This window comes from Thalassophryne amazonica, chromosome 3 (assembly GCF_902500255.1).
Source record: "Thalassophryne amazonica chromosome 3, fThaAma1.1, whole genome shotgun sequence".
NCBI classification, from domain to species: domain Eukaryota; kingdom Metazoa; phylum Chordata; class Actinopteri; order Batrachoidiformes; family Batrachoididae; genus Thalassophryne; species Thalassophryne amazonica.
In genome coordinates, this window is record NC_047105.1 from 101,607,172 (window position 1) to 101,633,003 (window position 25,832).

Genomic DNA, 25,832 nt, shown 5'->3' on the forward strand with positions numbered 1-25,832 from the left:
AGACTTTTGAAAAGCTTCATGAAATGAGTGGCCATTTTGTTTTATGCAAATTAGGGGTGACGAGTAAAGATACAGCTTGCGAACAACAATAATTGAACTCAACATGTCAAAATGCATAGAAATAGCAGTTTTATTTTCTCTTTGAATGCAAACACAAGTAGACTTTTGAAAAGCTTCATGAAATGAGCGGCCATTTTGTTTTATGCAAATTAGGGGTGGAAGGGTAAAGATACAGCTTGCGAACAACAATAATTGAACTCAGCAGGTCAAAATACATAGAAAATTATGTTTAGTTTGCTTTTATAATACATATACAACCAAAACTGTGGAAATATGGATGTAAGTGGTGGCCATTTTGCTTTATGCAAATTAGGGGATGAAGGGGTAAAGATACAGCGTGCCAACAGCAATTTTTGAACTTGGCAGGTCAAAATGCATAGGGATCAGTCTGCTTTTAACAGAAAATGCCTTGGGCACGTTATACAAGCTTCTTTTCTGAAAATGGAACCTTACTATTTTATGCTGTGTTCCACTGGGGAGGCAACATTTGCAAAGAAGATAAAAACAGATTGAACAAGTTCATCAAGAAAGTTGGCTTTGTGATGGGTATTAATTTGGATTCACTTAAAACCATTCTTGAAAAGAGAATGAGGACCAAGTTAAAGAATACTTTTGCTTGTCAAAAGCCATCTTTTCCACAATGTCTTCAGCAGTCTTAGAAGCTCGTAGTCAGCAGCTCATGATGCCTCAGTGTTTTACTGAACATTTTAAAATGTCTTTTGTCCCAGCGACAGTCAAATGTTTTAATGAGCAATTTTAGTTTTGCTATTCCTTTGCTGTTGAGACAAATCTTTATTGTATTTTAAAGTTTTTATTTTATTATGTTGTCTGCCTGTGTATGTGTGAACTGTATGATGGTAGTTACATAAGTTTCCTCTTGGGGATTTACATTTTTCTAATTTTCCCTCAGAATTTGAGTGGACTGGTAAATCAGCAGGATTACATTAACGTGCCTTATCGTTGAGCAATGTCATGTCTGCACCACATGTTGTACCCATATGTTTTAATATGAGCTGCCATTCATGCTAACATCACAAACAGACCATGTAAGACAGGAACAAGTAAGGCTTCAATTAAGAAAAGAATACAATAAAGGAAAATGACACAGGTATGATATGCTGCTTTTGTCATAAATGATGGAAACCTTGAGTACCAGCCAGTTGCTTCACCAAAGGGGCTACAGAATCAAATAATTTACATTTCAGGAGCTGAATGAATAAGGAGCTGGCCTCCAAATATTTACACATGAGTTTGAACCCCTCCTGTCTGCTTACTTTAAGAAGTCACTTCATCTGCAATGTCTCAGTCCACCCAGCTGTAAATGGGTACAGGCCTTGGCTGGGGAAATAATCTACACACACTGGCAGCCTGTCCAGCGGGAGTCATAGTTACTCATTTGCTTCATGCTACGGAATCCAGAGATTAGCACCAACATGCCTCAGGGCCTATACTGGTCTTAATACTTCTTATTTGATATTACAAGCTTTCATTGCCTATTTTGAATGAAAAAGCATGCTATTAATGTAGTCAGTGGACTGCAGCCTCACATAAGAGTTATCTGCTCAGTGGAAATATGGATGCCATTTTTATAAATAATCTCTATTGTAATTCACAAGGTTCCTCATGCTGTTTACAGACTGTGAAAACAATACTTGTAAGTATTCTTGTGTCGAAAGTGTTTGGGAGCTAATGAAATACCTTTAGTGATACCTAGATGTGCTGATTTCATGCTTCAATTTATTTTTCAGAACATGCTTTTCAATGAGCATTGATAGACATGTCTTCAGGGCAGGATAAAATGTTTGTCCACCTTTATGTCATGATGGACTTTAATTCATAAAATGGAAATTGCATCCAGGTTTGAGCATGCACAGCTTTGCCAACTGACGTTTTTTGACAAATACCAAAGTTTTTTGTCTTTGGACCTGGTAAGGTTTATAAATGAGGCCCCAGGTGCTGCCAACTGTCTAAAGGTTTCCCAGTGTGACAGAAGTGAGAATGTGAAGGCCCCTCTGTCAATAAAGAAAGAGAACAGGTGACAACAGGAAAAGTAAATGAATCTGCTCAGTCACATGTGCTGATAATGGGCATGTCAAAACAGAATGAACCAAAACTGTTTGTGTAGTGAATATGGCCACAGACATATCTTTATAGAATCAAAAGTTGCCTTAATTTTCAACTTTTAACAAAGAACTGACTCTCCAGACATTTCCAAGGCTGGAATGTCTTAAACTGATGGACTGTTTTATCACTTGACTCAGTGTCACACACTTAAAGCCACCAACTTTCCACAAAGTGACCAGTTTTCCAAACATTTGCTGGCCAAATTCTCAACGCCTCTGGAAAGCTTCAACAAACAGTCCATATGGCTCAAAGATACTTGTTGGAATGTTCCGTGCAACTCCAGTTCAACCTGAATTTATTAGACAGTTTAATGAAACCTGTCCAAATTCAGATGATGTCCAGCCAAAAACAAGATTCGTCCTACAGATAACAGCTCGATAAAGCTAGAATCCCAACCAGCCAGATGACAAAAGGTCAAAGGTAATAAAAACAACTAACATTGGGATGGAACCACAGTGTCACCTGGAGGAAGGACACAGATCCTTCAGTACGTGAATATACTTTCTTTTAACAAAACAGAGAAGTTGTAATTTCCTGTTGTAGTTAACCAAAGACAAAAATTATATTCCAATTGAATCTGTTATGAGTTTCTTTCATGTGACATTATGAGTATTCATTTTATAACTCTATGCATGATTAAATGCTATTTGTTGAATTATTAATGAATTGTCATGGTGAAAACAGTGTTTCCATTAATCACTTCCCTTTTCTAGGATGGATTTAGGAGACTCAGTCATCCTGTATTTTGTTAGCCAAAGAAGAAAGTAGGTGTGTGTCATTTATTGTATATGATGTGTTTCCAAGTGAGGCCAAGTGGGCGGAGCTTATGACCATGTGCATAGCCTCTTTAAAATGACCCTGGCCTGTGGTGGAATGCTGGAAATGCCGGACAATTCTCTCCGATTGTTCTGTCTGAGTTATTTTCATTAGTTACTTCCTCCAAACCATCAACATGTCTATTAGACCCCATTCCTACCAGGCTGCTCAAGGAAGCCCTACCATTAATTAATGCTTCGATCTTAAATATGATCAGTCTGTCTTTATTAGTTGGCTATGTACCACAGGCCTTTAAGGTGGCAGTAATTAAACCATTACTTAAAAAGCCATCACTTGACCCAGCTATCTTAGCTAATTATAGCCCAATCAAACAGCTAACTGATCATCTGCAGAGGAATGGTCTATTTGAAGAGTTTCAGTCAGGTTTTAGAATTCATCATAGTACAGAAACAGCATTAGTGAAGGTTACAAATGATCTTCTTATGGCCTCAGACAGTGGACTCATCTCTGTGCTTGTTCTGTTAGACCTCAGTGCTGCTTTTGATACTGTTGACCATAAAATTTTATTACAGAGATTAGAGCATGCCATAGGTATTAAAGGCACTGCACTGCGGTGGTTTGAATCATATTTATCTAATAGATTACAATTTGTTCATGTAAATGGGGAATCTTCTTCACAGACTAAGGTTAATTATGGAGTTCCACAAGGTTCTGTGCTAGGACCAATTTTATTCACTTTATACATGTTTCCCTTAGGCAGTATTATTAGACGGCATTGCTTAAATTTTCATTGTTACGCAGATGATACCCAGCTTTATCTATCCATGAAGCCAGAGGACACACACCAATTAGCTAAACTGCAGGATTGTCTTACAGACATAAAGACATGGATGACCTCTAATTTCCTGCTTTTAAACTCAGATAAAACTGAAGTTATTGTACTTGGCCCCACAAATCTTAGAAACATGGTGTCTAACCAGATCCTTACTCTGGATGGCATTACCCTGACCTCTAGTAATACTGAGAAATCTTGGAGTCATTTTTGATCAGGATATGTCATTCAATGCACATATTAAACAAATATGTAGGACTGCTTTTTTGCATTTGCGCAATATCTCTAAAATTAGAAAGGTCTTGTCTCAGAGTGATGCTGAAAAACTAATTTATGCATTTATTTCCTCTAGGCTGGACTATTGTAATTCATTATTATCAGGTTGTCCTAAAAGTTCCCTGAAAAGACAGCTAGAGTACTGACAGGGACTAGAAGGAGAGAGCATATCTCACCCATATTGGCCTCTCTTCATTGGCTTCCTGTTAATTCTAAAATAGAATTTAAAATTCTTCTTCTTACTTATAAGGTTTTGAATAATTAGGTCCCATCTTATCTTAGGGACCTCATAGTACCATATCACCCCAATAGAGCACTTCGCTCTCAGACTGCAGGCTTACTTGTAGTTCCTAGGGTTTGTAAGAGTAGAATGGGAGGCAGAGCCTTCAGCTTTCAGGCTCCTCTCCTGTGGAACCAGCTCCCAATTCACATCAGGGAGACAGACACCCTCTCTATTTTTAAGATTAGGCTTAAAACTTTCCTTTTTGCTAAAGCTTATAGTTAGGGCTGGATCAGGTGACCCTGAACCATCCCTTAGTTATGCTGCTATAGACTTAGACTGCTGGGGGGTTCCCATGATGCACCCAGTGTTTCTTTCTCTTTTTGCTCTGTATGCACCACTCTGCATTTAATCATTAGTGATTGATCTCTGCTCCCCTCCACAGCATGTCTTTTTCCTGGTTCTCTCCCTCAGCCCCAACCAGTCCCAGCAGAAGACTGCCCCTCCCTGAGCCGCGGCTAATGACGCATGCGCGGTGAAGGCAGGGTGGATCGATTTTTAGGGGGCGACATTCGGTCGGCGACACCGGATACATGTCTGCTCTTCAGCCTGCCACCGTAACCCCAACCTTAACTCCAACAGAATTTTTCATCGAAGTGGTCGACGTTTACGCTCAGTTTCAAGTGGCATTATAAGAAGAATGTAAAATTGTATATGCGTTTTGACAAACAGAAAAATGGAACCCCCTCAGTGAAGGCTAAATTAAAACAACATGCCAATTTCCTCCTAGAGTCACCCACACGGTGCTGTTATTCTGAGTGCACGCTCAAAGCTGTAATCAGGCTCAATGACCATGGCCATTTATCTGTCCGTTTCTCTGCAGATTACATTCACGATGCAGATGAACATCACCTCAGAATTAAGGTAGCTGTACAGTTGTAGGTGGTAGAGAGAGAGAGAGAGACTGGATCCAATTACGACAAAAGGAAGGGTCTGGTCGTTGCCTTCCCCCTTCTCTGTGTCTTTCTTGAACTCCATGGGGAGTTTTGCTATTGTGTATTCTCCCGCCTGTTAGGTTTTGGTGATAAATGAGCATGCAGACTGGAGGAAACTGCAGCAAAAATATTTCCCTCCCTTCTCCTTCCTCTTCCTATGCTCAGAGTTTCATCCCCGTCACCCCACACCCCCACCCACCCCCAGTCCTTTGAGGAGACAGCCAAACAGGATGGGTGACAGTGTTTGGTGGTTTGATGATGCTCGGAGCCGAGTGGGAGGTATGTCTTTGTATATGGCAAAATGGGAACGCTGAACTAGTGTTCACATACTGTACATGCCCTCAATAGAAGAAGAGAGTATCCAAGGCTCATTTTACCACTGACATGAAGGAAGGAAAGTGTCGTTCACACTGAGAATAAAGCAGGCTGTGACTGTGAGTGTCAGTGACTTCCTGTTGTAAAAGTGTCGTTATTACATTTGGTGTGTTTGCATTTGTCATTCCAAATTCAAGTTTGTGTGCTTGTGTATACACCAAGCAACATTTTCCATTGCTGAAAATGAAACCAGTGCAGAAGTGCCAAAATCCAGCAATTCCTTGAATGGCCATTTGGGGCCATTCCCATAGAGAGCAAATTTAAAGTGTCTAGCTTTACAGAAATACATGTTTATAGGCTGGTACAAAACTGGATTTGTTCTCTACACTCAAAACAAACAAACAAAAAAAAAACCAAACAAACAAACAAGCAAACAATGCATTAGATGCTTTAGCTCAAATAAAGTGCATCCATGCAAGAAAATTCAATTTAATTTAGTTGGGACTACATATATTTATTAGATGGAAATCCTCCCCATAATAGAATTAGTTCATCCAAAAAGCCATTTTTTGGATTGTATACTTAGTTTTCCATTCATGACAACCGGATGATGCATGATTTTTTTTTATATATATATCTAATCAGTTTAAGTGATTTTAAGCCATAAAGTTATGAACAATGTTGCCACAATAACTTTGAAAAGTTACTTTATTAGTTACTATAAACAGTTACATTTTACAGTTACTTCATCAGCAGCTGCGAACAACTTGCTGGCAGCTGCTGAATGTTACTAATAAAGTAACTAGTAATCTAACTTGGTTATTTTTAAAATTGAGTACTCAGAAAAGTAACTGTTAGCTACTTTGCTGATTAGCTACTTTGCTGATTACTCGATATTAACAGTTTTAATAGTAACCAACTTAGATTACTAGTTACCTTATTAGGTTACAAGTTGTCGACAGCTGCCAATAAAGTGACTGCATAAAGCTGCTAATGACATAACTGTATAAAGTAACTAATAAAGTAACTTTTCAAAGTAACCGTGGCAACACTGGTTATGAATAATTATGGGCTTTATCACTCTAAGTGACAGCTAGTGTTGGGTCCAACTGCTAGCAGTGGCTGCTAGCTGCTTTGGACTTTGCTGTGTTCACCCTTGCTGAGCATTTAATTTTATTTCAAATATTTGAGATAACTTAGCATATTGTGCATTTAATTGTACTTAATCAGCATCTAAGAAGCAGGTGTTACAGTATATTTGTTGAGCTGAATTTTAGCATTGTTCAGTTTTTGTATTATTTTTACATTAGCTCTGTTAGCTGTACTGGACCGAAGATACCACCATATTTGCTTTGCGCAATGCATTCTGGGAAGGCACGGGGACTAGTAACCGCAGTGTCTCCTGTCTTCATTATGTTCACGTTGGAAAAACTGAAAGATTTCTTAAAAGTCCAAAATAGTTGCCTTTTCAAGATTCTTATCTCCTTTGTCAAAGGGTTTGCTTTTCCTTCTTTTGTTCTGCATATGTGGAGGTGATCACTGGGCCAGAAATAACGCAACTCAAGTTTTTACATCTGTCTTTAAAAATATTACCACTGGTCACTTGGATTAATTTACATGTTAGCTTCCGGTGCTAGTGCTGTCATGAAGTTTATGTTTGTCAGCAAAGACTGTGTTCATAACTGAACACAAGATCATTTTTATCTAAGACTAAATTATCTCGGCGATATGATGACGGACTGCATTCACAACTGCATCACATCTCTGTGATCATTGATGTTCTTAAAAACAGATGTAAAAACCTGCGATACTTCTGTGGTCATATCGCTGTGATAGATTAGTCTTAAATGAATGAATGAACTAAATGTATTTCCCACACGACACATAAACACACATGGAAAAATTATCCACAAGAAAAATGCATCAACAAATAAATAATCCTCAAGAAGGAGTAGGAAGAAGTAAACGCTTAGAAATGGCTATCCCCATGTCATTATTCATATATAAAATAAATGACAACAATAAAAATGATCTGATGCTCAGTTGTGAACACAGTCTCTGCTGACAAATGTAAACTTCATGACGGAGTTAGCATGGAAAACTATTGTGTGAATTAGTTGATCCAGGTAATCAGTGGTAATGTTTTTAAAGAGAGATGTAAAACCTTAGTTATTTCTGGCACAGCGATCACGTCCACACAACCCAAATGAAAGGAGGAGAAGCAAAGCCTTTGACAAAGGAGATAAACATCTTGAAAAGGCAACTATTTTGGACTACTTCAAGAAATCTTACAGTTATTCCACCATGAATGTAGTGAAGTCAGGAGACGCCACTGCTGTTTCCCCCCTTGCCTTCCCAGAATGCAGCGCGCACAGCCAAGATGGCGGTATCTGCAACTGAGTCCATTGTGATGCAAAAAGCTGAGTTGAGAAGATGAAAGTCTCAATTTACCAGTTAATTTACACTCCTATTCTCACCTCTGGTCATTTTTAATGGTTCTTCACTTTATGGGTTCTTTAATAGATATCAATAGATAGTATCTAAGTTTGGGGTTTCCATTAGAAAGCATGTAGAGTATGAATTTTGTCTTCCTATAGTAAGCTAGCAGGGTGAATTTTAGATAGATACCTAACACATATTATGTCATAGCTTCTGTTTCTATAATAACATAGCCATATTTATAGCTTAGCCTACTAGCTAGTTTTACAACAAGTCTACAGACTATCAATCAATCAATCAATCAACTTTTTTCTTATATAGCACCAAATCACAACAAACAGTTGCCCCAAGGCGCTCCATATTGTAAGGCAAGGCCATACAATAATTATGAAAAACCCCAACGGTCAAAACGACCCCCTATGAGCAAGCACTTGGCCACAGTGGCAAGGAAAAACTCCCTTTTAACAGGAAGAAACCTCCAGCAGAACCAGGCTCAGGGAGGGGCAGTCTTCTGCTGAGACTGGTTGGGGCTGAGGGAAAAAAACAAGAAAAAGACATGCCGTGAAGGGGGGCAGAGATCGATCACTAATGATTAAATGCAGAGTGATGCATACGGAGCAAAAAGAGAAAAAAAACAGTGCATCATGGGAACCCCCCCACAATCTACGTCTAAAGCAGCATAACCAAGGGATGGTCCAGGGTCACCCGATCCAGCCCTAACTATAAGCCTTAGCGAAAAGGAAAGTTTTAAGCCTAATCTTAAAAGTAGAGAGGGTATCTGTCTCCCTGATCTGAATTGGGAGCTGGTTCCACAGGAGAGGAGCCTGAAAGCTGAAGGCTCGGCCTCCCATTCTACTCTTACAAACCCTAGGAACTACAAGTAAGCCCGCAGTCTGAGAGCGAAGCGCTCTAATGGGGTAATATGGTACTACGAGGTCCCTAAGATAAGATGGGACCTGATTATTCAAAACCTTATAAGTAAGAAGAAGAATTTTAAATTCTATTCTAGAATTAACAGGAAGCCAATGAAGAGAGGCCAATACGGGTGAGATATGCTCTCTCCTGCTAGTCCCCGTCAGTACTCTAGCTGCAGCATTCTGAACCAACTGAAGGCTTTTTAGGGAACTTTTAGGACAACCTGATAATAATGAATTACAATAGTCCAGCCTAGAGCAAATAAATGCATGAATTAGTTTTTCAGCATCACTCTGAGACAAGACCTTTCTGATTTTAGAGATATTGCGTAAATGCAAAAAGGCAGTCCTACATATTTGTTTAATATGCGCTTTGAATGACATATCCTGATCAAAAATGACTCCAAGATTTCTCACAGTATTACTAGAGATCAGGGAAATGCCATCCAGAGTAACGATCTGGTTAGACACCATGCTTCTAAGATTTGTGGGGCCAAGTACAATAACTTCAGTTTTATCTGAGTTTAAAAGCAGGAAATTAGAGGTCATCCATGTCTTTATGTCTGTAAGACAATCCTGCAGTTTAGCTAATTGGTGTGTATCCTCTGGCTTCATGGATAGATAAAGCTGGGTATCATCTGCGTAACAATGAAAATTTAAGCAATACCGTCTAATAATACTGCCTAAGGGAAGCATGTATAAAGTGAATAAAATTGGTCCTAGCACAGAACCTTGTGGAACTCCATAATTAACTTTAGTCTGTGAAGAAGATTCCCCATTTACATGAACAAACTGTAATCTATTAGACAAATATGATTCAAACCACCGCAGCGCAGTGCCTTTAATACCTATGACATATAGGTACACACTAGGTAGACATATACTATAATCTTCTCCTCTATGAACATTTAGGTAGTAGCTATATTTCTTGTATATGTTTTTTAGTGCCCTGAATGTGTAAACATCACTTATATACACGCTGTCCATTTTCTTGAGCCGCTTAGGTGGGTCGGGAGAGTTTCCATGGGATAAAAAAGCTTTTCAACCTACCATCCCTGGTTCTCAAGACCAGGCACCAAAGTGGCTCTACTCTTTTTTTTAGATATACCTTAGTATATACTAGTAGAGTTCTACCTTAGATTTGGAATGTATAATAGATGATATACCTTACTGAATTTTCATTAAATTTGAGTAGTGACAGCAATGACAAAGCTGCACATACATTGGAAAAGAGCTTCCTTCATCAGGTATGTGGACTTGCACTCAGAGACAGGGTGAGCAGCTTGAATATCCTTGAGGGATTCAGAGTAGAGTCATTGCCGCTTTGCATTGAAAGGGGCCAGTTGAGCTGTTTTAGGCATGTGGTGATGATGTCCCCGGTCATCTCCCTAGGGAGACCTTCCAGGCATGTCCAACTGGCCCCCGGGAAGACCCAGGACACATTGGAAGGATTATATTTCCCAGCTTGCTTGGGAATGCCTGGAGATTCCCCAAGGAAGAGTGAGAGGACTCTGTAGAAAATAGGGAAGTGTGTTATGAGCTGCTTGGTCTGCTTTCACTGCATCTCTGACCCAGATAAGCAGCAGAAAATGAATGAATGAATGTTACCTCTAATTAGAAGGTATTGATAACTTAATGACTTTAGCGACATTAATGGTGCCACAGTTTTAGAGGCAATATGCCAAGCATAGATTTCAATACCCAAACCCAATAAGAACCACTGCCCAGCCTGTAAAAAAAAAAAATAATAATAATAATATGGTGACTTAGCCTGACAGCTTTAACTACCTTGGTAACTACAAGTTAGGCAAGAATGTTCCAGTTTCATTTCTTGGGCTCATGTTCCACCAGTCATGCGGACCCACCCTACTTATGCTTCATACCCTCCCTTGAGGAAACATATGGGTGTCATCACAGTGGGTTTGTCCAGGATATATTCAGCCAATGCTACACACTAATTAGAAAACAGAGCTAATAAGGTTCAACCAACATCCGACCTTCATTTTGCTACCAAGCATTGATGATCACTAATTGGGGGAGAAGTGTTCCAGAAGAGCTTATTATAAAGCACACCTCTGCCTATCTCCAGCTCATCCTCTTCCACTTTTCCAAGGTGAGCTCCCCAGCGCCAACATAATTGAAAATTAAGTATTTGCTGCGGTGTAATTAAATGCCAACTTTTGAACTCAAATGAGACCTCCAACGCATATTAATAGATCAGGGGACTCCAATGTACTGGCGCATGCATGCTCGTCCACGCAGTGACACCTACACACACACATATTCAATGAAAAGGTAACAAACGTTGACAGCTTCTTAATTATGACTGTGCTGTCATTAAAGCGTGTCGTCTAGAGTTGCCTTTCATTTTTTTTAGCCCATACGTTCAGAGATGATCTGGTTTCATCTTAATTACTTATCATATTGCACCTTAAGGTGGTGGTAGTGAGGGAGGCAATAGCTGTCCCAGGCCTAATTCTAGTTTAAAATGGTGTTTCTTTTGTATATGTGGACAAACAGATGTGATTGCAAGCTTCAATCCATTAATTATTTAAAGATATCTCACATAACTGCTTAATTGCAATGTATTTGTCACGGGAAGGATTCTGAACTATACTTTGAAAGTGATCGTGCCATAGTATATTCATTTTCTGACCACTTGCTACCTAATGTCTCAATTCTAATTATCTCATGCTGCAAAAGAGTGTGAAATGCCATTATTACTTTCATCATATTATAGATTCCTAATTAGTCATAAATTAAAGCGGAAAATATTCTGATACGGGTGACAGAGGACCTTTTTTGTCTATAAAAAAGGATTCATCACTGGTGTAGTCTTTTATAGAGTATTATCTGCTCTCTTCTCGACTCATCTTTTTAAATCTCACTTGCCCCACTTAGCTTTTGCACTGATCACTGTGTCACACAGTGCCTCTAAGAAGTATGCATGCTGTTAGAAGTTTCTCTGCTTTAAGTTTTTGCAGATTCATTCACAGCGGGTTTGATTTGGCTTTTAAAAGTCAAAACAGAAGTTTTGCAGAAGATTACAGACTTCACTCTGACTGTGCCACTTCAGGACGTTAATATTGTTGTTTGTAATGTGTTTTATCATGCAGTTTTTTTGTTTTTTTTTAATAAACTTTTTTTTGTGGATTGGAGTTCATCTCACATCACATCAAGGTCCCACATTTCTGTCTGTGGATAGATGTCTGTGACATTTTAATACCCATAAGCCTCATTCTCACTTTTAAAGATATGCACCCCAGAGTGTCATGGCTTCAAACCTTGTCCTTCCCTTGGAAAACCTTAGAGGGTCTGGGTGCTTGTCTGTAATGAACTGGGGAATTTTGCCATAGTGCAGTAGCTTTGTTTTAACTGTTGCAGGACTTTCAAGATGTTTGATAATTCTACTTTTCCTTTGAGGAAGGACTGACTGCATCTCTATAGCGCTTTTGCATTTATCAGATGCTCAAACACTTTATATTGACGCCTTACATGTACTTCCCCAGCCAAGGCTGGTATCCATTCTTATAACCAGGTGAACTGAGACAATGTAGATGAAGTGTCAGAAGGTAGCATAAGTGTAATTTATCCCAGTTCTACATAATGGCAGCCAGGTCAGCTTCTTATTCACTGAGCAACCTGCTTCACAAATCTGCATTTACAAATTTGCATTTGCATTGCCAAATTTGACATACTATGTGATCTCTGGCATGTCTGTGGAGCCCGTAACATGTTGTACATGCTGTGACATCACTGGAAGTTTTTACCAGAAGTGCAAAGGTTGCGTTATAGTGATGCCATGAGTTATGACTATATTTGCATGTGATGTGGTAGACGTCTGGCACATAATGTCATAAAACCACACACTAGGTTTGTCATAGTTGTAAGCCATAATCTTATGGGATGCATATCTGTGAGTTAAGAACAGGACTACACTCTGTGGTAGAGTGAAGAAGAAGAAGAGAAGAAGGTAACTTCTTTCTGTTTAAAATAACAGGCACAGAAAGACTGGGATGTTTTATTCCTGTTCATAGTCAGTGCAATATGTTTTTATGTTTTTAAACTATTTATTACTCTTAACTCATGAGCCGAAGCACTTTCAATTTCATTGTGACTTTGTAAAAAGTAAAAATGACAATAAAGACTATCTATTTGTTTGTTTTTGTTATTTTGACAGACTTGAAAATGTTGGATTTTTTTTCCTCCCCAAATTTGGGTCAAATGCAGATGCTAATTACAGTATATGTTTATGTTTGAAATAATGATATTATATATATATATATATATATATATATATATATATATATATATATATATATATAAACATTCATTTTATTACCTCACTTGGATTGGAGGTTCGTCATCAACAGCAGCGTGTGCAAATATTTTCTCCAAAACTGCTGGACCAATGAAGCTGAAACTTGGTGTGCAAGTTTCTACTCAGTTTGAGGCATTTCAAATACTATGTCACACTTTAAAATCTCACATATAGCCATTTGTCATCCATTGCTGCAGTAATTGAACTAAAATTTGCAATCAGAAAGCCCGCCCCCCCCCCCCCCCCCCCAAAAAAAAAAACTGGACTGTGATCACATCCAATTTTTCCAGTTGTCACTTTAAACATCTTCTCAGAAACCACTAAACCAATGAAGCTGACACTTGGTGTGCATGTTCCTAATCATGAGGACACCAAAGTTTGTTTGAGGCATTCTGATCCAATTTAAAATATGGTCACCATGGTGGCCATCTTGAAAATCACATATATACCCATTTGTAAGCCATTTATGCAGCATTTAAGCTGACATTTGCACCATGAGTAGCAATCAACAAGCCCAAAAAAGAAATCTGTAGGTTTTTTGAAGGTTTAGCTCACCTAGACCAAAGGTCCAGTAGGGTTATGTTTTGGGTTGCCTGTCTGTCAGCATCGGCGTGTGTAAACATCTTCCTCTCTGAAATTGCTGAGCGAGTAAAGCTGAAACTTGGCATAAACGTTCCATCTTATAAGGACTCCAATGTTTATTTGAGGCATTCCAATCCTAGGTCAAATATGGCTGCCATGGCAGCCATATTGAAAATGCCACCGAGAGGCATTAGTCAGTAGTTTTAAAGATAATGAGCTGAAATGTGGTACAAGGGTAGTTAGTACGTAGCTTCAAAACACACAGCTTTTAAGATTTTTTAAATTTTTGACCTTGATATGACCTTTGGAGTTTGGCCATGTCCACTTTTCTAGCTGAAACTGTGATGTCTTGTATCATCCAAGTGAGCTACAGTGCCCATGGCACTATTTTTTTGTAGTACTGTATAGTGCAATAGATAAGTAACTCACAGCACAAAATTTGGTATGAATACTTTTGAGAAGTATTTTTAGTGAAAAGTGGTTAGCCACACAATGTTTTAATTTATTGAGGGTATAATGCTGAAATCATTATTTCATCTGTTCAATAGTCTATTCTGGAAGTTTTCAGTCTTCATGGAGTGATATGGAAACAAAGCAAACTCCATCACAGAGAATCTCTCTGTGTGCTACCCTTACATAGTCTCATCCCCAAAGAGGCTTACTGTGGTGTGGCAATTGCCATACACAAGAAACTATTTGGGCCTATAGGTAAGAGTTAGGTAAGCAGTGTTCATCCAAAGGACATGGCCGACCTTGAAAGCAAAAATATTACCTCTACTTCTACCCGTACACCCCAAAGAGTATCACACATTTTGCAGCATACACGTTCTACAGCATGAATGTACACTTAATAAAAGCATATACAATCCATCTCAAAATCATGGGAATATTGTTTGAAGTTAATTTCAAATACCCCCTTAGTCAACAGTACAATATTTAACTGTTACATCACAGAAATAAACCAAGATTGTGAAAATATTTAATAGGAATAAATATTAATACAATAACATGCTTTTGTAGGGCGGTATGCATTTTCTGCGTCCCTCCGTTCACTGCCAGTTGCCTGCAATGACAGCTGTCATTCCTGGCGACTGGCAGTGAACGGAGGGACGCAGAAAATGCATGCCGCACGACAAAAGCATGTTATTTGCATTATTATCACTTTTTACTGAGATACACAACACGTAACGTGTACATAAAAAGTTGGCTCACTTAACTTCTGCCGCCTGGCGAGCGCGCTGCTGTTGAAATTCAGCAGTGCGTCCTCATCAAGCTGGCTGCTGCTATTCATTGTCAACCTATCCATGAGAAAATCATCCGGAATATCCATATTGGGACCAAAACACACTTCTCGCCTTTTAATCTTTTCCTCTGCGGACAGTTTTTTTTTTTCCCCCTCTGCGGACAGTTCTTGGGCTGCGCGCTATGACGTCATTTGTTTACGCACAGCGGGCAGGTATAGCCAGATACCGTCTACGTAAATCTACAATACCAGCCTAGTAACGCCCCGGTAAAGTGATAATAATTCCCGGCATCATCTTAACAATGGCTGCCATCTTGAACATAGAAGTGGTTAACAGCTTTTTTGCAAAAAGTAGACCAAGAAGTACCATTGTACCAAATTTGGTGTTTGTGTCACAAGACTAAAGATTGTCATAATCATACGTATGCATTTATTTGCTGCACTGTTGGAATTGTTGCAAGAAGTGTTAAGAAATGTTACATCTGTACTTACTGCATTTATACAATGTGTCACGGCACCAAACCACAACGCTGAGTGTAATCATTGCACACAAAGTGGGTGGGGATTGTTGTGCTTGATGCTTTAAGCTCAGCAGTGTCTTAAATTGATTAACACATAGTGTCTACTTATCCAGAGAGGAGGTCTGCTTTTAAACAATCACTACAGCGCTTAATCCTGACCCTGAAGTAGGGCAGAGAAAAGCCAATCAATAGCATTAAAATGTAGTTCTTACTCCGACTTCTCGTTGTGTTCTTCTGCAGTATACAAAACATAGATGTGCTGTCAAATGGCTCTGTGCATAATTCAAGCAAAATGTCACCTACCAGTGATGTCAAAGGCCACAATAGCTCAGGGAACAGCACAGCCAACGCTGCTCAACACAAGAACCCAAAATGTACCTACAACTGCAGACTTAATGAAATCTTGGGATATAAGCTGGAGTTTTTCAGACAACCTGAACACATTCTTTGACTGCACTGTATGGGAAATATTTCAATGACATATTACACTTCATTTTGAATCTCTTGTGTTATGTGTCGACGCGGGTTGAGGAGCGGACCTGCGTCAGACGGAACCCAGCGCTACAAATAACCAGAAAAGCGGTTCCAAAAACAATATATTTATTTCACCCGCTGCATAAAAAGTGTAAAAACAAAAATAGCGTCCTTCTGGTGGAGTGACTGTTGGCACGCTCTCCAGCGCCCGCAAGGATCAAAGCCCGGCGCTCCTGGACCCACTACCACCGCCAAACACCCCCCAGGTGGACACGACAAACTGACTCTCTGTGAAGCAAAGAAGAGGTGAGGTAAGTCAGCAGTTACAACAATATCTTTCAAAAGACACACGCTATCAGCAACACATTCAGGTCTGTATCTTTTTTAACTTTATGCAAATGAGCAGCTTCTCACAACAGGTGGAGGATCACTTATCCGCACGCCACAGCAGTGAGAAGCAAGCTGCACAATTCTCATCACAATTCAAGTATACTGTGTAACAAAACACCTAGTTACTATCAACAATTAGTCAAACACTTAATCACCTTTGATGTGTGCTGACAGCATGTGTCCTCACCCTTCCTTGCTTCACGGGCTCGATGTGTCAAACCCAGGCGCGGTCCTCAGCGTCTCACAAACGAACATCACAAGGTCGAGTTCCCGGCAGTTCTGCTTGAATCACACATGACTTAAATGCAGAACGCCATCCAATTATCTGCTTCAGCTGAAAGTCTTTAAGGTTGCATGTGAGCACCAGTCACAGGTGCTACACATGATGTTGATGAGGGTGAGGACTCTTCAGCCAGCACCTTCTCCACAAACAAATCAGTTTCCATGCCACCTGAAGAGCAAAGAAAAGAAAAGAACACCAAAATATCCAGCCACACCCCCCAACACACAACATTCTTGCCTCTGTCCACTGTGGTATAGAGCCGCCTACACACCAGGGATAAATCACTTCCCAGCCAGCTTATTACATGAAATGAAGGAATTCATCATGGTGACAGTTCGCTGTTGCGAAGAATTCAGTGATTTATCTGAGAGAAAGTGATTGATTCATTAACAGTGAGTGAACAGTGCCTTGCTGCGGGGGCACAGTAACGTTCCATGCTGCATGCGATGACACATGTTGGAAGAACATGTCTCCAGAGTTTCAGATGAGCATCACGATTATTAGCATCCAATGGCATCTGAGTCAGAAACTCAACAAATTTCAAATCACTGTACTCCATGCAGATCGATGCAGTGTGGAGAAAGGAACACAGTTTATCATGATATATATCCATATCCATGTCCATATATCATATCCATATCCATGTCCATTTTTTTGCAAATTTATATAAAAAAGAAAGAAATCACATGTAATTATGTATTCACTGCCTTTGCCATGAAGCTCACAATTGAGTTCAAGTGCATCCTCTTTCCACTGATCATCCTTGAGATGTTTCTACGGCCTAATTGGAGTCCACCTGGGGTAAATTCAGTTGATTGGACATGATTTGGACAGCAACACCTGTCTACATATAAGGTCCCACAGTTAACAGTGTATGTCAGAGCACAAACCAAGCTTGAACTTAAAGGAATTGTTTGTAGACCTGTGAGACAGGATTGTTTAAAGAGACAAATCTGGGGATGAGTACAGAAACATTTCTGCTGCTGTGAATGTCCCGATGAGCACAGTGGCCTCCATCATCTGTAAATGGAATACTTTCAGATCCACCAGGACTCTTCCGAGAGCTGACTGCCCATCTAAACTGAGGAGAACCTTCCATGAGGACAACCATCTCTGCTGCAATCCACCAATCAGGCCTGTATGGTTGAGTGGCCAGACGGAAGCCACTCCTGAGTAAAAGGCACATGGCAGCCAACCTGGAGTTTGCCGAAAAGTACCTGAAGGAATCTTAGACCATGAGAAACAAAATTCTCTGGTCTGATGAGACAAAGATTGAACTCTTTGATTTCTTTGAATTGCACAGCCACGCATCATCCCTACAGTGAAGCATGGTGGTGGCAGCATCATGCTGTGGTGATGTTTTTCAGTGGCAGTAACTGGGAGACTAGTCAGGATTGAGGGAAAGATGATTGTAGCAATGTACAGAGACATCCTGCTCCAGAGTGCTCTAGACTTCAGACTGAGGTCCATCTTTCAGTAGAACAATGACTCTAAGCACACAGCAAAGATATCAAAGGGGTGGCTTCAGGACAACTCTGTGAATGTCCTCGAGTGGCCCAGCCAGAGCCCAGACCTGAATCTGATTGAATATCTCTGTAGAGATCTGAAAATGGCTGTGCACCAATGCTCCCCTTCCAACCTGATGGAGCTTGAGAGGTGCTGCAAAGAGGAATGGGCAATACTGCCCAAAGATAGATGCGCCAAGCTTGTGGCATCATATTCAAGAAGACTTGAGGCTGTAATTAATGCAAAAGTTGCATCAACAAAGTATTGAGCAAAGCGTGTGACTAGTTACATAGAAGTGATTCCTTGTTTTTGATTTTTTACCAAAAAAAAAAAAAAATTCATGTTGCTATTATGGGGTGTTGTGAGTAGAAATTTGAGGGGAAAATAAATTCACTCCATTTTGTAATAAGGATGTAACATAACAAAATGCGGAAAAAATTAAGCACTGTGAATACTTTCCAGATGCATTATACCTTTGTGCATCATGAATGACCTTCTGTATGGTAATATTGAGTTCTGCCTTGATCCATCCTTTCCCCATAGCACACTTCCACAATAAACACTGTGGTTCAAGAATTCAATTCAGTTTGTTTATACTGCACCACGTCATGATGTGTCTCCCAAAGGTGTTTTACAGGAGCAAAATCTAACCTTACCCAGCCCCTGAGCAAGCACATTTGTAACAGTAGTAGAGAAAGTACTCCCTAAGGCATTTTTTTGAAACTCCCTAAGTCATTTTTTTTTTTTTTTATTACGGGAAGAAATCCCAACCAGACCAGATTCAGTGGGTGACCATCTGCCCTGGCAATACTCCATTTAACAAAACAACAAATGCAAATCACAGTGCAGCAAAGCAACCATATACATTTAGAGTCCAGGGGTTACAACTACCAGAGGCTAAGAAAAGAGCAGAGTGTCAGTGAATGAAATATAATATTTGAGCCGATGTTCAAAGCCATGTTATTCACAGAAGGGGCATTCTCCAGAAAGTGTCCATTCAAGTCTTCTTGCAGTCCTCAGCACCGTCCATATTTTGACAGTTAACTGCTGATATCCAGCCCAGTCTCAAGTTTTTTTTTTGTCCTCCTGTCACTAAATGTGTCAAATTTTCGTGACGGGTTTTTTTTTTTTTTAACTAACATGTTCCATAAGTGCCAATGAGGGATGTCACCAATATCCATATGCACAAATTTTGTGTATCCTTTATGTCCATAGACTTTCAGCACAAATTTTTATTTTACTAATGTGGTCAATAGTTGTTTGTTTGTTTGTTTGTTTGTTTGTTTGTTTGTTTTGAATGAATAAATTAATATGTCTATATTTGGAACACAGAAAAAATACAACTTTATCTGAGAAAATGTAACAAAAGACATTTAAAAAGTATAGAGTTATCAATTTAAACATTCAGCTTTCACTTAATCTGACTGTAAGACCTGAAGTGAGGCTTTGTCATGGATCCCTGTTGGCAATCCTTCACTTGGATAGTTTATTTCAGTGTCAGGAGCTTTTGAAAGCAATTATGCTTCCCTCTCTCATGGTTTGCATTACTTAGAAATCTCTAATTAAAACCACTGTCTTAGATCAAATCATTGTTTTTTGTTGTTGTTGTTGTTGTTTGTTTGTTTGTTTGTTTGTTTTTTAAAGGGACTTTTCCTAAGCCAGACTTGGCATCAGCAGTTTTGTGACTGAAAATCTTCAAGGACAGCACAGAGGATAAACCATCTTACAGTTCTTTTTTATGTACTGAAACGGAAGTGAAAACGTTTCAGTAAAGTGTTTCCTGTAAAGCTTTGGTGGAAAAATGAAGGAAGTGTAACAAAAGCAAATACATAGGCTTGTGATGAGATGCTTGAAGAAAAACAACAGCATGGTGAGCTTGTTGGCCAGCAACCTCTTCCATCTGTCTTTTTTAACAACCTGCCTGTGCCACTGCTTTCATCTTTATAGTGTAAAATACTGATGAGGCTGCAAATCACCATTATTTTCATTATCATATACAATAGCACTTAACAAAGTGCATAAATCCAGGAATATTAAAAAATGGCTTCTGTTGATCCCTCCTCAAAGTGTAATAAATAACAGGAATGTGCCTTATTTGAATCCATCCCAAATGTTTTTATTGTTTGATGAAAACTTTTGTCTTTAGAAGATCAATCTTATTTAAATATATTGTGTTTCCCACCTCCATGCCAGATGACATATCCACCTCAATGTACAATTGCTTCAGGATATATTTTTACTCTAGTTTTGTTAATTTAGAACAAACATTCAGTACTGTGCATCTGGAAAGTACTTACAGCACTTCACTTTTTCCACATTTTGTTATGTAAAAGCATTATTCCAAAACGGAGTAAACTAATTTTTTCCCTCAAAATTCTACTCACAACAACCCATAATGACAACATGAAAAAAGCACTGGGGAATTTTTTTTTGAAAATGTGGTAAACACAAAAACTAAGAAATCGCATGTAAATAAGTATTCACACTGTTCGCTCAGTACTTTGTTGATGCACCTTTGTCAGCAATTACAGCCTCAAGTCTTCAGCACCTCTCAAGCTCCATCAGGTTGGATGGGGCGGGTCGATGCACAGCCATTTTCAGATGTCTCCAGAGATCTTCAATGGGACTCAGGCCTGGGCTCTGGCTGGGCCACGCAAGGACATTCACAGAGTTGTCCTGAAGCCACCCTTTGATATCTTGGCTGTGTTTAGGGTCACTGTCCTGCTGAAAGATGAACTGAGGACAAGAATGCTCTCGACCAGGTTTTCATGCAGCATGTCTCTGTACTTTGCTGCATTCATCTTTCCCTCAACCCTGACTAGTCTCCCAGTTCCTGTTGCTGAAAAACATACCCACTGCATCATGCTGCCACCAATAAGCTATTATTCAGATGCATTTTGGCAAACCCCAGATGGACTGCCATTTGCCTTTTACTAAAGAGTGGATTCCCTGTTGCCACTCTACCATACAGGCCTGATTGGTGAATGGCTGCAGAGATTGTTTTCCTTCTGGAAGGATCTCCTCTCTCCACAGAGGAATGCTGGAGCTCTGACAGAGTGACCATTGGGTTCTTGCTCACCTCCCTGAATAAGGCCCTGCTCCCCCAATTGCTCAGTTTTTATGGGTGGCCTGGCGGATCAAGTCTTTGTTCATGTCAGATCCTCATGTATTAGTGAAAACAATGTCAGTAAACTCTCTCTTGTTGATCAGAAAACACTTTATAAATTTTGATTTCATCTTACAAAGCAAACTGCTGTGGAAAAATACGTGGAAGGATTTTTGTAGGATCCATGCAGCAGTATTTTTTCAAGGCAGCAGTGGATATTTTTTAACATCAAGTTTCATCAGTAATGGACTTTATTCATTCAAAAAGGAACTGATCTAAAAGAGAAGACATCCAGCAGACAGTTAAGTAAAAAAAAAAAAATGCTGTTTTAGAAAGTCCCAGTTCTCTGACATGCAATTTCCAGCAACTGATCCTTCTGCACTGCATGGTAGATTTAAAAAAAAATCATTATACATTGTTTTAAAATTTTGTTAATATATTACATTACTTTTTGTCAGCTAAAAACTTTGTTAAACCCATTTCTAAAACCATAACAGTTTGTCTGTATGAGCAAAAATTTATTTTCACAAAAGATTTGACTTCTATGAACACATTTCATATTTTCAGATTTACAGCTAAATTATTTCTCCACTCAGAGCTGTAGACATATAGGCATCAATTATTCAGAAAGGTCAGGTTATTGTGAACATTTTGATATGCAACGCATGGGCTTTATACTAAAACATAATACTTTAAACAGCGAATCACTGAAAGTATGGTAAAATCAGAAAATGACCCTTTGATCACAGAGTGGACAGTGTTAAGGGCCCCGTCACACATAACACGAAGTTGGACGAAAGATTCAGAAACCGGCCGAAAATCTGTGAACAAAAAACGAAATGGAAAACCATGAAACATTACACCTGCTGAGGGACAAACAGTCGGACGAGCGTGCATGATACTGTGGTGATGGTTTTGTGCACGCTCGTGCGCATGCATGAACATTGCGATTTCCTGGAACGTGTGGCACCACATTGCGCTTCCACAGCAGCAGAGCAATTAGATGCTGGACATAAATCTACAAATATATGGAAGCCCACAATAATGCGAAGCACAGATTCAGAACATTACAGGATCAATGAATGTACTGTTTAAATGTAACACAGTCATGTATTGCTGTAAAAAAAAAAAAAAAAAAGCCGTACGCTCATAATGTGGACACATCAGCCGGCGCCACATGTCCAGGTGTCCAGCAAGCGGTATGCCAAGGGACACCGCACCATATAGCCCATAACTCATGTGATGGACATGACAGTCTGATTGCCAGCTGAGTTTTCACATGATCACATGGAGCTTGTCACATGGGGTAGCTGCCTGATGTTGTGCACACTGGCGTGTTCGCTGCTGCCCGTTGCAAAATTGATATGTGTTTTTATGTATTTCCACATGAAGACAGCATGCACATGCTATGTCTGGTGTCCTGATGTCCTCCGCCTCACGATGGGGTGTTGTAAGGTCATGTCAGTCATAACACGGTACGTGTTCTCCAGCTGTGACTTGCGGGTCCACAGATCCCAACAGCTACTGCTGTTGCAGACACGCCCAGCTTTGCGATCAGCTCACAGAACAAATTGTCACTCTCTCTGTTTCTTTGTTCTCAACTCAACTCAGCTTTATTTATAGAGCACTTTCGAACAACCAAAACTGAAACAGAGTGCTGTAGACAAAGGTCATAAAACAACAAAGCAACCCAACAACATTAAAAACAACAATAAACAAGCAAAACAACTAAAACAGAGCAAGTCTCATATTGTGTTAAAAGCCAGTGAATAAAACCGGAGACAGCGTGCAGGGGCATGGGGTGAGCAGCTCAGAGAAGTAAGGCAGGGCAAGGCCATTTAAAGATTTAAAACAAATAAAAGAATCTTCAAATGAACTCTAAAGTGCACATGCAGCCAGTGGAGGGAGGTCAGGACCGGCGTAATGTGCTCCCTCTTTGGTACTCCAGTTAACAGACGAGCAGCAGCATTCTGAACTAACTGAAGATGTGCAAGGGAGGACTTGCTAGCTCCAAAATAAAGTGCATTACAGGAATCCAACCAAGAGCTGATGAAGGCATGGGTTACTGTTCTGTGATTATTTATTTTAGGTGTTTATTATGCAATTATGTATGTAGGTATTTTAGTACTTATTTATATAGTTGGCCTGGCTGTGTTCTGTGTGTTTTTAATTTAGTGTGTCCTCTGCACTGAGCTGTCATTTCCAGCTGTCAGTGAATCACTGGCCAGTGATCAGCTGAGAGGCACCTTGCCATGCCGTGCAAATTCAGATATGGCTGGCCAGTCCCCATGTGATCTTGTCTGTACATAATTATCACCATGTCATGAGAGGCCACCCACACGTGCATGTGGAATGTGGTTCATGTTGTTCATAGCAAAACATATGTCCTCCAGCTGAGTTGCGAGTACACAGCGGCACATTACAACCATCCAGATGTGTGCTGCGTTAGACAGCGATCGCACTACAGCCACCTCAGCAGCACCTGACAATGTTGGTTCATGGGGGGCACACTTGCATGACATATGAGTTGCTTGGTCATGGCCCACCCATGGGGCACTTAGACATTGTGGGGCCATTTGCACAGTGCAGCTCGAACGTGCCCTCTACTCTCGTGCCGACTGTGTGAACAGCCCCGCATTTTCGAAGTGGCCTGTGAGTGGTGTTGGATGTTCGTGGGTGGCACCTGGAATCCAGCCGACACCTGCCGAGAGGGGGTTGAACGGGCACTTGCAGGGCATTCACTGTCTTTCGGGTGGTAGTGTGAAGGCTGCCTCGATCGTGTCATTTGGCCATGGTGTGACATTGCCAATGATTTCCTGCAGCATATCGTGCCACAGCACGATATGTCTGACCTGCGTGCAACATGCCGTGTGAATGCTGCGATCACGATCAGCTGACAATGTGACCTCATCTTGCCTGCCATTGGAATGGGTTACAGGCACAAGCAGCACATGAATGTAGAGTGCATGTGCTGTGTGCAAATGGTTGTGGCGACAGCTGTACAAGGCATGCAAGGCGGCTATCATTTTTCATGAGTGGCATGCGATTCTTCCTTCGTGTGCCTGTCGGCTTCAGTTGTGTTATGTGTGAAGGGGCCCTAACATTGTAACATTCATACATTAAAGTGTATTTTAAACATCCGGCACAGTACTTTAACTTTTTTTTTCAGATTTAAAAAGTTCAAAATGTTTAACAATATGAAAATGCATTATCATAACAAATTCCAATGCAATGCCATGTTTTGAGAAAAGGAACACAGAGAGAAACCCTCTGAGATACACATTTTAGAACAAGACCCAAAACACCACTACAGCCTACATCTCACCCGTGCCATTTGTCCCGTCTTATCGGAACTCTCCAGCTGATGCCAAAGGAGGTGTGTTAGCCAGACAGCATGGAAAAAACTCCACTCGTGATGTCACAAATAGCTGAACTGTTGTCAGCCTAGGACACTTGCCAAATTTGAAGATGATTAATTAAATTCCAAAAAGCGCAGGCGGGTCTGAAGACATTTACATTTGTATTTTGAAAAGAGTTGCCATCTGCCTCAGCAAAAGGAACTCTGAAAAAGCAAGATAAGAGACCTTTTAAAGTCATTTGAACAAGCTCCCATTATGTGCAGCTGAATGTGTGTGTCTGGTTTAAAACACACAGCAGTTTACTGCTAAAGAATGGCTGTGTCAGTAGTGAAAATGGGCAAATAATGGCACTTTTTCACCCAAATCCATGGCGATAACGTGGGAGTGCCACAGCACAGTAACTGCTGGGGATTTTGTCTCCCCTTGTTGTGATCAACCATCTGTTGCTGAGCCTTGAGAGCTGCACTCTGATTTGATTTGTGTGCAAGAAACAACTGGCAAATATGGTTATTGCATTTCCTTCCATTTAGGGTGCGTAGGCATTGACAGATCAGAGCAACAATGTGGAAATTAACTTCCAAATTACCTAGTGAAGAAATGAATCAAAAACACATTCCTTTACAACAGTATCATGCAAAACACAACCGATGCAATTACATTAGTTTCAATTTAGAAAAGTCAAATGAAGTGCATTTTTGTATGTTACATATTTTGTTACCGAGTGCTTTACAATCACGAACACTATGTTCGAGCACAAGGGTGTCCATAAGTGCACGTGGCACCAGGACACCCTGAGCTGGAGGTCGATGATCGACTTTGTAGTCGTATCATCTGACCTTCGGCTACGTGTCTCGGACACTCGAGTAAAGATAGGGGCAGAGCTGTCGACCGATCACCACCTGGTGGTGAGTTGGATCCGCTGGGAGGGGAGGAAGCCGGTCAGACCTGGCAGGCCCAAACGTATTCTGAGGGTCTGCTGGGAATGACTGGCGGAACCCTCTGTCAGGGAGGTCTTCAACTCTCACCTCCGGGAGAGCTTCTCCCAGATCCCGGGGAAGGTTGGAGACATGGAGTTCGAGTGGACCATGTTCTCCA

The 25,832-nt window shown here is 40.2% G+C and overlaps 1 protein-coding gene and 1 long non-coding RNA gene across 4 annotated transcripts in view; both read left to right on the forward strand.

Moving 5' to 3' along the window:
• LOC117507330 (chemokine-like protein TAFA-1) overlaps positions 1 to 25,832 on the forward strand; it is a 623,151-nt gene that overhangs the window by 380,454 nt on the left and 216,865 nt on the right. The window lies entirely within an intron of this gene.
• LOC117507332 lies at positions 4,423 to 14,251 on the forward strand. Its single transcript, XR_004559686.1, has 3 exons — positions 4,423 to 4,434; positions 12,069 to 12,075; positions 14,129 to 14,251. It is a non-coding gene; the product is annotated as an uncharacterized LOC117507332 (long non-coding RNA).